This window comes from Pelodiscus sinensis, chromosome 1 (assembly GCF_049634645.1).
Source record: "Pelodiscus sinensis isolate JC-2024 chromosome 1, ASM4963464v1, whole genome shotgun sequence".
In the NCBI taxonomy this organism is placed as follows: domain Eukaryota; kingdom Metazoa; phylum Chordata; order Testudines; family Trionychidae; genus Pelodiscus; species Pelodiscus sinensis.
This window is the reverse complement of record NC_134711.1, coordinates 35,496,346-35,511,254: the sequence shown is the minus strand read 5'-3', so window position 1 is coordinate 35,511,254 and position 14,909 is coordinate 35,496,346. Positions and strand designations below refer to the sequence as shown.

General features: G+C 42.6%; 1 long non-coding RNA gene across 1 annotated transcript; it reads left to right on the top strand.

Annotated features, from left to right (window-relative positions):
• Positions 1–1,250: 1,250 nt before the first annotated feature.
• LOC112544020 (uncharacterized) lies at positions 1,251–8,500 on the top strand. Its single transcript, XR_003087322.2, has 3 exons — positions 1,251–1,387; positions 7,191–7,423; positions 8,206–8,500. It is a non-coding gene; the product is annotated as an uncharacterized LOC112544020 (long non-coding RNA).
• The last annotated feature ends 6,409 nt before the right edge of the window (positions 8,501–14,909 follow it).

Here is a 14,909-nt window from a genome sequence, read left to right as displayed (position 1 = left end):
CCAAAAAAAATTGCTTCAGGTTGCAGGGTTGTCTGTAGGTAAGGATTGGTAAACTGCTCCCAAGGCCTGTGAGAATGAGGAATCGTTTTCCAGGATAGGTTGTAGATTGCCAATTATACACTGGAGGAGTTTAAGCTGGGTCTGTAGGTTATGACCAGTGTTGTTCTGTTATTTTCCTTGTTGGGCCTGTCCTGAAGCAGGTGATTTCTGGGTACTTCTCTGGCTCTGTCAATCTGTTTCCTCACTTCCCCACGTGGGTATTTAAGTTTTAAGAATACCTGATAAAGATCTTGTAGGTGTTTATCTGTGGGATTGGAACAAATCTGGTTGTACTTTAGGGCTTGGCTGTAGACAATGTATCCGTGAAAATTTTGGTAGCTTCATGATGTAGGGTGCTGGCATCTCTTCAAGGAAAATAGTTTGCAAGTCACAACAACCTTCATCCTGCTGGATGTAATCTGTATTTAATGCTTTGTCAACTTCCCTTGTACTTTAGTCTCAGTATCCAGTACCAAAGATGATGATTATGTTAAAAGATGTCACCAGAACTTTGATTTCAGTGCAGTGAAAGTTATGTAGGTAAAAATGTCATCACATTCATGACCACATGCATTCAATACTCACAACATTATAGGTGATTATTCTGCCTATCATGCATAAAACATAATATATTATTTTTGATAGGTGCTATGTAAAGCAATCTCTTGCTGCCTGGACAAAAGAAACGGGTATCCAAGCAGGTGCTCAAGCTAACTTGTTGTGCAAAAGGGCAATGGTTATGCTGTGCACCAAAATCTTCCCTTTCCAATTGGAAATAATATGGCTCTGACTGGAGGAATATGATATTGATAATGAACACCTGTTGCCAGCTCATTCGCAGACATGGCTGATACCCTTTTGGCACAAAGTTTTTATGATGCTGGAGCAAGTTTGCCAAAAGTACCTAAGGGTTATGGAGCACAAACGGCACTTGCTTTCTGTGTTCCTTGTGTTCTTAGATGCCTTAATACTTTTAAAATATTCCCCTATTGCCTTCAGGGAATTGCCTGGTAGCCTGTTTGTTACCTGACTCTACAGCAGTGGTTTTCAAACTACGGGTCGTGTCCCTGTACTGGGTTGTGGAATGTCAGGCACTGAGTCTCATTGCTGTAGGGGGATTAGGTGACCAGAAGCAGCTGGCAGCAGGCTCAGCTCTTACATGGGGTGGGGAGTATACAGGGCTCCATGCACTGCCCTTGACCTGAGCACTAGTTCTGCACTCCCATTAGCTAGGATTCTACTGCTGGCTGCTTCCTGCTGCTGGGGAACAGCACGGTCTGCAATGACAGGAGAGGCAGGAAGCCTGCCTTAGCACCCCCACTGTACCGCTGACCGGGAGCTGCTCAAGGTAAGCCTCTCCTGCCCCAGCCCTGACATCCCAAAGCTGGAGCCCCCTCCTATGCCCCATCCTCATCCTCTGCCCCATCCTAAAGTGCACACTCTAGTCAAATTATGTTGGGCATCAACAATTTTTTTCAACTGGGTCATGAAAAAAAACTTTGAAAACCACCACTGTACAGTATATTCTACATTAAATTGTTTGGTTCTTAGCAACATCATTCATGGATGTGCATGCCTGTCCTTAGCTGTGAAGAGGGATATTTATTGTTAATTTTGATCTTGACATGGTCTGAGTGAGTCTGGTGTAAGTTATGCAGATCATTGTTTTTCCATTACAATGTAAGAGTTTTGTATTGAAATTTCTTATTATAACATTTGGCTTTGACTTGTTGCTGTTGAATTTTATCCAGTAACTTATGTTGTGCTATTTGTGCAAAGAATACGCATATAGAATTGAAGTAAGAACATATTTATTTATGTCTCTATGATTAAAGAGAGAATGGAACATCTATCACCACTGGACAGTGAATCAATTGCTTTACAAAGTTGGTGGGACAGATTTACTATGGAGGAGTGCATTAGATGGTTTAATATTGACTACTATGTGTATCTGAAGGATGTGAAACAAGTTTCTAGAAAGTTGGAGATAGAAGTGCACAAGTCTAATATATCGACACATGAAAATGCATTACCAAAGAATTGCAGAGAAAGGATTATATGAGTGGAGAGGAATATTGCACAGGTAATCGGAAGGGTGTATCAGGGAATCCTGTCAGCAGTGAATTACTCCTCCATATACGCTGCAATTATGTGATGGCTTCAAGGTAAATGAAGGAACCTCTCTTGTGGTAGAGTATCATTGGCTATGTAACAATTGACCCAACAATGTTTATGCAAGCCTGCATGCAAGTAAAGTGCACTATGAATGATGATGCTATCATTATCAATCACCTTCAGACTTTCTAAGAGATATGCTTTAGCTCCAACAGAAGTTATGACTCTGCAGGAATTCCTGGGTGAGGTTCTTTGGCCTGAGTTATGTAGGAGGTCAAGCGAGATGATCATAATGGTCCTTTCTGGCCATAAAGGGTGAGATACTTATGGGGGTTGGTGTCAGCAGATGCTTAATTGACATTCAGGCTCAGGCTTGAACCCAAGATCTCAGCCTCTATAAGATGAGAGGCTCCCACAGCTTGGACACCAGCCACAGCCCAAATGTCTACACATCAATTACACAAGCCCCTAATCTGAGCCCTGCAAGACCAAGTCAGCTGTCATGGGTAAGCTATGGGTGTCTAACTGCAATGTAGACGTACCCCGAATCTGTGAATCAATATATCTATTATAATGAACTGTGAAGACCTGTCTCAGGGGTAAAATATGAGTTGCATATTGTGGTATGGATCCTTGCTGAGCCTCATGGCTTGTTATTTTCATAAACTGCTGTGAGAGAAAATTACTTCTTTTTTGTGTAATAGCAAATGACAACTTGTGAATGGTGGGGTAAATATTGTTAAGATATTTAAGCACTTAGCTTGATTTGCAAATGTAAACATCCATAATTTCTACTGAAGTCAATGGAAAATGCAGATATGTAGTACCTATGAACACCTGGCCAATCAATGTTAGTAGGCATATATTTCTAGAGATTAAACTGTAGTGTAATCCCATAATTAAAGTTAAGAACCCCAGCCAGATTAGGTATCTTGAATGGCACATAGAAAATTTATTGGGGCAGAAATCTATGAAGCAGATTTAGAGGATTATTTTATTTTATTTTGTGACACTGAGCAACATAAAATGAAGAAATAGTAGCCTATTTTTTCTAGTAATGTATGCACATGCTCCAAACTAAAACACTACATACCACCAAAGAAAGAGATGGGGTGACTAGAACTGCATACAGTCTTCAAGTTGGGAAGATACCATGGATTTATGTAGAGATATTATGGCATTTATTTTCTTATTAAGTATCCCTTTCCTAATTGATCTTAGCATTCATAGAATCATAGAATACTAGGACTGAAAGGGACCTCGAAAGGTCATCAAGTCCAGTCCCCTGCCCCCATGGCAGGACCAAATACTGTCTAGACAATCCCTGATAGACATTTATCTAACCAACTCTTAAATATCTCCACAGATGGAGATTCCACAACCTCCCTAGGCAATTTATTCCAGTGTATGACTACCCTGACAGTTAGGAACTTTTTCCTAATGTCCAATCTAAACCTCCCTTGCTGCAGTTTAAGCCCATTGCTTCTTGTTCTATCCTCAGAGGCCAAGATGAACACGTTTTCTCCCTCCTCCTTATGACACCCTTTTAGATATCTGAAAACTGCTATCATGTCCCCCCTCAATCTTCTCTTTTCTAAACTAAACAAACCCAATTCCTTCAGCCTTCCCTCATAGGTCATGTTCTCTTGACCTTTAATCATTCTCGTTGCTCTTCTCTGGACCCTCTCCATTTTGTGCCCAAAACTGAACACAATACTCCAATTGAGGTCTAACCAGAGCAGAGTAGAGTGGAAGAATGACTTCTTGTGTCTTGCTCACAACACACCTGTTAATGCATCCCAGAATCATGTTTGCTTTCTTCGCAACAGCATCACACTTCTGACTCATATTCAACTTGTGGTCCACTATAACCCCTAGATCCCTTTCTGCCGTACTCCTTCCCAGACCATCGCTTCCCATTCTGTATGTATGAAACCGATTGTTCCTTCCTAAGTGGAGCACTTTGCATTTATCTTTATTAAACTTCATCCTATTTACCTCAGACCATTTCTCAAATTTGTCCAATTTGAATTATGACCCTATCCTCCAGATTAGTCACAACCCCTCCCAGCTTGGTATCATTCTCTTATCTTTTTTGATTGCTACTGCACATTGAACAGATGTTTTCAGAGAATAATCACAATGACTCCAAAATTGTTTGCTTGCATGGTAACTGCTAATTAGGTCGCACAATTTTGTTTGTATAGTTGTGATTATAGTTTCCAATGTGCATTACTTTTCGTTTATAAACACTGAATTACATTTGACATTTTGATTCTCAGTCACTTCATTTTATAAGGTCCCTTTGTAACTCTTTACAAGAATTTTGGAAATAATTACCAATAATTACCTCATTTGAGAACTATTTAATCTGCAGACTTTGCCACCTCATTCTTTTCCTTCTTTTAAGATCATTTATGAATATAACCAACAATACTGGTCCCTGTATAGATATCTAGTGGATATTGTTATTTAGATTTCTCCTTTCTGAAAAATGCCAACCCTGTGTTGACAATCTTATAAAGAATTACTGATCCATGAGAGGACCTGCCCTTTTATCCCATGACAGCTTACTTTGCTTTACACTATTTGGTGAGAGACTATGTCAAAGGCTTTCTGAAACTCCAAACACAATATATTCACTGGACCACCCTCGTTCACATGTTTCTTGAATCCCTCAAAGAATACTAGTAGAGTTGTGAGGCATGGTTTCCCTTTAGAAAGTCATGGTGACTCTACCTGAACAAGTTATGTTCATCTATGTGTCTGATAATTCTGTTCTTTACTGTAGTTTCAAGAAATTTGCCTAGCACTGAAGTCAGTCTTAAGAGCCTGTAATTGTCAGGATCACCTCTGGAGCCTTTTCAAAAAAATTGTCATCACATTAGCTATCCTCTAGTCATCTGATACAGAAGATGATTTAAGTGAAAGGGCACATACCACGGTCGGTATTTCTCAATTTCGTATTTGAGTTCCTTCCGAAATTTTGCATAAATGCCATTGGTCCTAGTGACTTATTAATGTTTAACTATTTGTTCTAAAACCTCCTCTATTGACACCTCAGGCTGGGACAGTTTCTTAGATTTGTCACCTAAAAATAATGGCTCAGGTATGGGATCTGCCTCATTTCCTCTGCAGTGGAGGGTTGCCAGGCCTCTAGTTTTTTTTACCAGAATACCCAGTCAAAAACGGTACCTGGGAGGCTCCAGTGAGCATTGGGCCATTCAGAGTTCTGTCAGTGGTGCTGTGGGGCTAATGCAGGCTATTCCTTACCTGTCCTGGCTCCATGTGTTGCTCTGGATGTAGCCAGCTCCTAGGTGGGATCCAGGGGAGGGCAGACAGCTCCATATTCTGCCTTCACCCAAGCACTGGCTTTGCACTCCCATTGCCTGGAGTCCATAGCCAATGGGAGCTATGGGAGTGGTGCTTGAGGGAAAAACCAGAGTGCAGATTCCCCATCTAGAAGCCACACCTGCCATCCACTTCCAAGGCATAGCACCATGTCAGGATAGACAGGGAGCCTGTCTTAGCCGCACTGTGTCACTGACTTAGAGCCAACTGAGGTAAGCCTGCCCCAGCTTTCATACCCCATCCCAGAGCTGTCACCCTCTCCTGTATCCCAACTCTCTGACCCAGCTCTCAGTCCCCTCCTTCATTCTGAATCCCTTATTTCTGGCCCCACTCTGGAGCTTCACATCCAGTTAGAACCTCATGCCACACCACACCCCAAACTCCTTCCCCAGCTGAAGGAAAGTGAGTGAGTGAGGGTGGGGTGGAGACCTAGCCACTGTGGGAGGGAGGAGGTAGTGGGTGTGAGTCAAGGCCTCAGGGAAGGGCAGAGCTAGTGTGTTTGGTTTTGGTTAAGTAGAAAGTTGGCAACCCTACTGCAGTACAGTAAGAAATTCCCATTTGCATAATACAATGGATTTGTCACCCAGCAGGGGATGCCTTCCCTGGGTTCTAGCTGCAGACAGTCTTTGCACACCTGTGGCAAGTTCAGTATCGTGCTTTATAAACATGTTTTCCCAAATCATACGGTTTTTCCCAAGTCTTTACCTACCACCAAGACTTAAGGCATAGGATCTTGTACATCAAATGTCTCTCCTCCCCCCCCCCTTTTTTAATTATTTCTAGCTCATTAACTAATTAATAGGGTTCCTCAGCTTATCACTTAGTACTTAAACTATTGTTTCAGCAATTTATCTCCTGTAGGGATACTACAGACATGCACAGAATGGGATGTCAGCCTTAGGCTACTCTCACTATGTCACAGAGATAATAAGGCTGTATTAGAAGCTGAACACATCAGAGTACAATACACCCGCCTGCCTGTCATTTCCTCATTTAACCTCTTAAGAAAGCACTTACATATAAGCTTAAGTTAATGGAACTTCATTGGGACTTAAGCACATGATAGACAAACACCTGTCAGGGATGGACTAGATGGTGCTTGGTCCTGACATGAGTACAGAGGATTGGACTTGATGACTTCTTGAGGTTCCTTCCAGTTCTATGATTCTATTAAACTAGGGGGCTGCACCCACTACTCGCTTCGCTCGCCAATCCCCCTCTCTCTGGCCACTTTTACAGCCAGAGAGCCTGATGATATCTTTCTGTCACATGGCAGGAAAAACTTTTTATATGTAGGGAGAGATACATTCTATGAAATTCTATGCTTAACATTAAGGAGATGCTTGATAACTTGCTTGAATAAGAGTCTATTTTCTTAAAAATGGACTTTTAAGATGGATAGCTACTATAATCATTTTTTATCTACCTATTTAATCAAAATTATTTTGGAATAGATACTTTTAAAGTGCATGATTTGTCTTTTTTAAATGGATTTAGCAGAGACGTCTCTCAGAATCTGCTTAAGATAAACAAATGGAACACTAAGGAAGCAGTGACCTTATTTATTGATGGCAATTTACTATTTCATTGTATTGAAATATAAATAATTCTTAATGAATTTTACTGTTAAGCTGCAATTTAAATGTAATGATTAATAATTAGACTTTAATACTTTCTCTTTATAGGGACTATAATTTTCCCAGTTATCGCACAAGACAAAATACCTGTTTGATGCTTTCTAGGCACCATTTTGGACATCACCATATGGAAAGAAAGTATGGTACGCAGGGGAAGAAGGCCCTGAGTCAACACAGCTAAAATTAAAGTTAATTTCCATAGAAATGAAGATGGATTTCAACATATGCTTAAAGTTAAAAATGTGAATAATGCTTTGTTAGATCAGGGCCTAAGAAAATAGGTGAGTACATGATCTTTGCCAACATACTGAGTCTGCATATGGTTCTGATGTATTTATTCCAACACTCACTGTCACAGTTAAAAGCATGGGCAAGAGCTGCAGGATTGGAAGCAAATGCTACTCCATACTCCAATGCCATGTAATGGTAAGGAAGCCTATAACAAACTAATATTACATAAGAACATAAGAACGGCCATACTGGGTCAGACCAAAAGTCCATCCAGCCCAGTATCCAGTCTGCCGACAGTGGCCAATGTCAGGTGCCCCAGAGGGAGTGAACCAAACAGGTAATGATCAAGTGATCTCTCTCCTGCCATTCATCTCCACACTCTGACAAAACACAGGCTAGGGACACAATTCCTTACCCATCCTGGATAATAGCCATTAATGGACTTAACCTCCATGAATGTATCTAGTTCTCTTTTAAACCCTGTTATAGTCCTAGCCTTCACAATCTCCTCAGGCAAGGAGTTCCACAAGTTGACTGTACACTATGTGAAGAAGAACTTCTTGTTATATATTTTAAACCTGCTGTCCATTAATTTCATTTAGTGGCCCTAGTTCTTATTGTGGAAATAAGTAAATAGCTTTTCCTTACTCACTTTTTCCACACCAGTCATGATTTTATACTCCTCTATCATATCCCACCTTTGACTTTTCATCTTAGAAAAGAGAAGACTAAGTCTTTTTAATCTCTCCTCATATGGGACCCATTCCAAACCCCTAATCATTTTAGTTGTTCTTCTCTGAACCTTTTCTAATGCCAGTATATCTTTTTTCAGATGAGGAGACCACATCTGTATGCAGTATTCAAGATGTGGATGTACCATGGATTTATATAAGGGCAATAAGATATTCTTCCTCTTATTCGCTATCCCTTTTTTAATGATTCCTAGCATCCTGTTTGATTTTTTTGACTGCCACTGCACACTGCGTAGACGTCTTCAGAGAACTATCCATGATGACTCCAAGATCTCTTTCCTGATTAATTATAGCTAAATTAGCCCCCATGATATTATATATATAGTTGGGGTTATTTTTTCCAATGTGCATTACTTTACATTTATCCACATTAAATTTCATTTGCCATTTTATTGTCCAATCACTTCGTTTGAGATCTTTTTGAAGTTCTTCACAGTCTGCTTTGGTCTTAACTATCTTCAGCATTTTAGTATCATCTGCAAATTTTGCCACCTCACTGTTTACCCTTTTCTCCAGATAATTTATGAATAAGTTAAATAGGATTGGTCCCAGGACTGACCCTTGAGAAACACCACTAGATACCCCTCTGCATTCTGAAAATTTACAATTTATTCCTACCCTTTGTTTCCTGTTTTTTAAACAGTTATCAATCCATGAGAGGACCTTTCCTCTTATCCCATGACAACTTAATTTACATAAGAGCCTTTGCTGAGGGATCTTGTCAAAGGCTTTCTGGAAATCTAAGTACACTATATCTACTGGATCCCCCTTGTCCATATGTTTGTTGACCCCTTCAAAGAACTCTAATAGATTTATAAGACATGATTTCCCTTTACAGAAACCATGTTGACTTTTGCCCAACAAATATGTTCTTCTATGTGTCTGACAATTTTATTCTTTACTATTGTTTCAACTAATTTGCCCTGTACTGACATTAGACTAACTGGACTGTAATTGCCGTTAGAGACCTTTTTAAATATTGGCATTACATTAGCTATCTTCCAGTCATTGGGTACAGAAGCTGATTTAAAGGATAGGTTACAAATCATAGTTAATAGTTCCACAATTTCGTATTTGAGTTCTTTCAGAACTCTTGGGTGAATGCCATCTGATCCTGGTGACTTGTTACTGTGAAGTTTATCAATTAATTACAAAACCTCGTATAATGACACTTCAATCTGTTACAATTCCTCAGATTTGTCACCTACAAAGGACAGGTCAGGTTTCAGAATCTCCCTAATATTCTCAGCCGTGAAGACTGAAGCAAAGAATTCACTTAATTTTTACACAATGACTTTATCATCTTTATGTGCTCCTTTTGTATCTTGATCGTCCAGGGGCCCCATTGGTTGTTTAGCAGGCTTCCTGCTTCTGATGTATTTAAAAACATTTTGTTATTACCTTTTGAGTTTTTGGCTAGCTATTCTTCAAACTCTGTTTTGGCTTTTCTTATTACATTTTTATACTTAACTTGGCAGTGTTTATGCTCTCCTTTCTATTTACCTCACTAGAATTTGACTTCCACTTTTTAAAAGATGCCTTTTTATCTCTCTGCTTCTTTTACATGGTTGTTAAACTCTTCTTTAGTTCTTTTAGTGTGATTTTTAATTTGGCGGTATACATTTAAGTTGGGCCTCTATTATGGTGTCTTACTAAAGTGTCCATGCATCTTGCAGGGGTTTTACTTTCTGTTTAACTAACCTCCTCATTTTTGCATAGTTCCCCTTTCTGAAATTAAATGCCACAGAGTTGAGCTGCTGAGATGTTCTTCCCACCAGAGGAATGTTAAATGTTATTATATTATGGTCACTATTTCCAAGTGGTCCTGTTATAGTAACCTCTTGGACCAGATCCTGCTCTCCACGCAGGACTAATTCAGGAATTGCCTCTCCCCTTAGATGATGACATTATGTACCTAGAGCTATAAGATCCTGGCATTTTGTACTTCTTAGGCTCTATGCTTTTGAAATAGGCCCTCCTCTCAAACAAGTAGAGGGGAAGAGAGGCTCCTTTCCAAGGAGGAATGATGATATTTATTCAAAAGCTGTGAGCTGACATCTAAGTACTATGACACTGAGCTATTGTAAATGTTTATTATAATGGAAATAGTGAGCAGGTGTTGTAGCCCCAATTCAGGAAAGGATTTCTATGCAGGCAGAAAGAGTAAGCCCTGGCTTAACCATTAATCAAGGCAATGGACAATCAAGTACTTTAGGCCTACTTCCGATCTCAAACCAGATCAACCCAAATGTTGCTTTACATACCACCAATTTACACAAAATCAAGAGAAAAGTGAATTAGACATAGTAATGTAATATGCATAACAACTTTTTCATTGCATGACTCTTGAACGTTTATCTGTTTAAATATAGGGGTTCCTTTATTTTGGTTTTATTTTAATTGAATTATAATATGAACATGATTCCTTCAGAACTGCATCACAAGAGAAGACTGAAAAGTTTGCAAGCACAGCAAACGTGACTGAATTCATCAAGGTGACATACTCATGAGTAAGATTAAATGGCTATCCCATTGGTTCACAGATTGCTAATATCATGTTCCAATCTAGATCAGAAAGGAAACAGACACAGTTATTGATTTTTCCTGCAGGACTATAATTGCTACTAGTCTCTTTGTAGCCCATATTGTGCAGCAGCAATGATTCTCTATCACACATCCCACAGATTTCTAATGAATTCTTTAATGGAGATTTGATTTTTTTTAAAATGATACCCTTATTCTCTGCATTATTTTAAACTGTTTCTAACATAAAAAACTCGTGTTTAAAAAATAATAGTTATTTGCCTGGCAAATTGGGAGAAATACATCAGATTAACACAATCCTACCTGCTATTTTTACTCTGTCTTCCTTGCTAAGTGCAAGCAACTTCCTATTGTAGCCCATTCACTAAGGCCCTGGCTTCCTGCTGGCTGATCCCTGTCTGTGTCCTCACTTGGTCAGGCTACACTAGGAAAAAGAGTGTTCTTATAACATGACCATTAATGCTTCATAAAATCCTTATGTAGATGGTGCAATGGGGCAGTCTGTCCTCGATTAGCCTAGCCATGTTGAACATTAGATGGAAACCTTGTGGAGAGAATAAGATTTACCTTGACCTAAACACACACAGGATTCTCCCTCCAGTTGCTGCTCTAGGCCATTGTGGCTCTGGGCCCCAGAAGTGAGGGCAGGGTGATCATGTCTCCTCTGGTCTCAATGCTCCTGTTGCTGGAGTCTGTGCTACTGAGGAGGAGGAAGCAGCCTGCTCTGAACGCAGAGAGGTGAGGAATGGGCAGGGGACTTAAGGAGAAGAGGTTCAAGGAGAAAGAGGGTGGGGACAAGCAGCACAGGAGAGGGTACAATAGCCAGATGTGGGGGAAAGAGGAGGGAGAGAGGAGTTGGAGGGAGCATTAGATGGGAGTGAGATAGGAACTGAGGCAAAGTGATGAATAAAAACATAGGGTGGTATAGGAGCAGAAAAGGAGGCAACAGGAACTGGAAAGAAAGAGGGTGGAAGTAGAAGGAAAGATGAACAGAGGCAGAATTGTGGGGAGGGACAAGGATAAATCACCAGGGCCAGGAACTGAACCAGAAATCCTGAGTCTTAGGAGTCCTCTGCTGTCTGCAAATACCTACAAGGCGGGTCTTATTCCACACCCGTGCACCCCCTATACAGGCTGCCTGCCCCATATAGAGGACTGCCATACACTGCCTTCTATTACTGACAGTGCTGTGGAACTAATTGTCCAAATCCTGCTAATGATTCTGGGGGTCACTATGGTTCCAGGTGGTGGAATTTCTGTTTTTAATATTTTTAAAAAAATTTTGAATTGATAATGAAAAAATAGTATGTGACCATATAATTAAAGATGATCATAATGCATCTGCATGACGGGACTGAATTGGGGTCCCCAGGCAAGCTTCAAAGTTAGTCTGGGTATGTCTACACTACAAAGTTAGTTCGAACTAATGGATGTTAGTTCGAACTAACTTTCATAGGCGCTACACTAGCGCTCCATTAGTTCGAATTTAATTCGAACTAATGGAGCGCTTAGTTCAAACTAGGTAATCCTCATTCCACGAGGATTAAGCCTAGTTCGAACTAACTAGTTCGAATTAAGGGGTGTGTAGCCCCTTAATTCGAACTAGTGGGAGGCTAGCCCTCCCCAGCTTTCCCTGGTGGCCACTCTGGCCAATACCAGGGAAACTCTACTGCCCCCCTCCCGGACCCGGACCTCTTAAAGGGGCACGGGCTGGCGACGGTGCCCGTGCCAGGTGCAAGCCTGCCAGCACCCCGCCAGCAGACCCTGTACCTGGCACGGATCGAGCCACCCACCCGATGCCACCCAGCCCTCCCCCTCTTCCCGGGACCAGGCTGGCGGCTCCCGGGAGCTTGCCCGGAACCGCAAGAGGCGGGCACCCGCCTGGGCTAGTGCGGACATCGTGGACCTCGTCCACGATCTCCGCACTAGGCACAGGAAAGTGGCTGGCTTGGGCAGGAGAGCTGCCAGCCTGGCCACCCAGGAGCAGGTGTGCAAGAGAATCAAGGGGGTCCAGTGAGACCCCCAACCCTGAGCCCTGAGCTTAGAACATAAGAATGGCCGTACTGGGTCAGACCAGGTTTGGGGGGAGGCCTCCAACGTCCACAACCTCCACACTAGGCACAGGAAAGTGGCCGTCTAGGGCAGGATAGCTGCCAGCATGGCCATCCAGGAGCAGGTTTGTATGAAAATCAAGGTGGTCCAGTGAAACCCTGACCGTGAGCCCTGAGCTTAGAACATAAGAATGGCTGTACTGGGTCAGACCAAAGGTCCATCTAGCCCAGTAGCCCGTCTGCCGACAGTGGCCAACAGTAGGTACCCTGGAGGGGATGGACTGAAGACAATGACCAAGCCATTTGTCTCGTGCCATCCATCCCCAGCCTTCCACAAACAGAGGCCAGGGAAACCATTGCTTCCCCCTGGCTAATAGCACTCCATGGACCCAACCTCCATGAATTTATCTAACTTCTCTTTAAACTCTGTTCTAGTTCTAGCCTTCACAGCCTTCTGCAGCAAGGAGTTCCACAGGTTGACTATTTGCTTTGTGAAGAAGAACTTTCTTTTATTAGTTTGAAGCCTGCTACCCATTCATTTCATTTGGGCTATGTCTACACTGGCATGATTTTCCGGAAATGCTTTTAACGGAAAAGTTTTCCGTTAAAAGCATTTTCAGAAAAGCGCGTCTAGATTTGCTGGATGCTTTTCCGCAAAAGCACCTTTTGCAGAAAAGCATCCGTGGTCAATCTATATGTGCTTTTCTGCAAAAAAGCCCCGATTGCCATTTTCGCAATCTGGGCTTTTTTTGCAGAAAATAAATCTCTGCTGGCCTTTTTGCGCAAAAGTTTTTTGGAAAAAGACTTTTGCCCGAACGGGAGCAACATAGTATTTCCGCAAAAGCACTGACAGTCTTACATGAGTCTAGACACAGCCTTGGTTTCCTCTAGTCCTTCTACTATGGGAACTAATGAAGAACTTTTCTTTATGCACCCTCTTCACACCACTCATGATTTTATAGACCTCTATCATATCCCCTCTCAGTCTCCTCTTTTCTAAGCTGAAAAGTCCCAGTCTCTTTAGCCTCTCTTCATATGGGACCTGTTCCAAACCCCTAATCATTGTATTTGCCCTTTTCTGAACCTTTTCCAAGGCCAAAACATCTCTTTTGAGATGAGGAGACCACATCTGTGCACAGTACTGAAGATATGGCGTACCATAATTTTATACTTCCCCTCCTCCTTCTTCCCCTGGCTTTCCCCTTCCACCTCCCTCCTCCCAGGTTCCCCCCCCCCTTTCTTTTCCCTTCTCCCACCTCCTTTTCCCAGTCTCCCCAGAGGTTAATCCCTTCCCCCAGTTTTGTTAAATAAAGAGAGTTTCTATTTTTGAACACACGTGTCCTTTATTTTTTATATCAGGAAGGGGGGCTAGGGAGGGGTAAGTGGAAGGAGGTGAGGGAGGAATGGGGCATGAGCCCCCGATGGGGAGGACTGGGGTGGCTCTGCGGGCTCCTCGGGGTGGAAGCTCTCCTGCAGGGTCTCCTGGATCCTGACAGCCCCCCGATTGACCCCCCCCCCGGATGGCAGCCTGCGCAAGTGCAGCCGGGCTGATGGCCGAGTGCTGTGATGTGCTGAGTGTGGGCACTCAGGGCACTCCAAGCCAGGACTGCTTTGCTCTCCCTCATCGAGGTAGACAAGCAAGCGAGGTACCCTGAGAACTGTCTGTCCAGGGTGGGTGTCGGGTCCCTTTAAGCACAGCCCTCAGCTACCCTGAGGCAGCAGCTCCATAATCTAAGTCCTAACCTGACGCCCTGCGAGCACCTGTTCCAGCCAGCCTTAACTTTGGTTCAGGGTCCACTCAATGTGGACATGCTAGTTCAAAATAACACTTCATGTCAGTCCACAGCTTGCTGCTGACTGCATCCTCCATTTGGCCTGGATGAGATGCCAGAGGAGCTGGTCATGCTGCTTGGCCCGCCGGACTGGTGCCTGGGTCGTCAGTGCTGCCGCCATAGGGCTGGAGGGTCCCTCGCTCCCGGCTGGTCCCGCTGCAGAGAACAGAAAATGGCGAGGCGGTCAGTCAACCCTGCCCACAGTTTTCTGGAGCCCCATGATCTCCTCCCTGAGCCTCACGTTACACCACACCACAACTGTGACTTGGGCCCAATCGATCCCCTGTGTGTGTGATCACACAGACTAGCTCAAAATCCTGGGGGAGTGAAGTGATCCTCCATGGATTGTAACCCTTG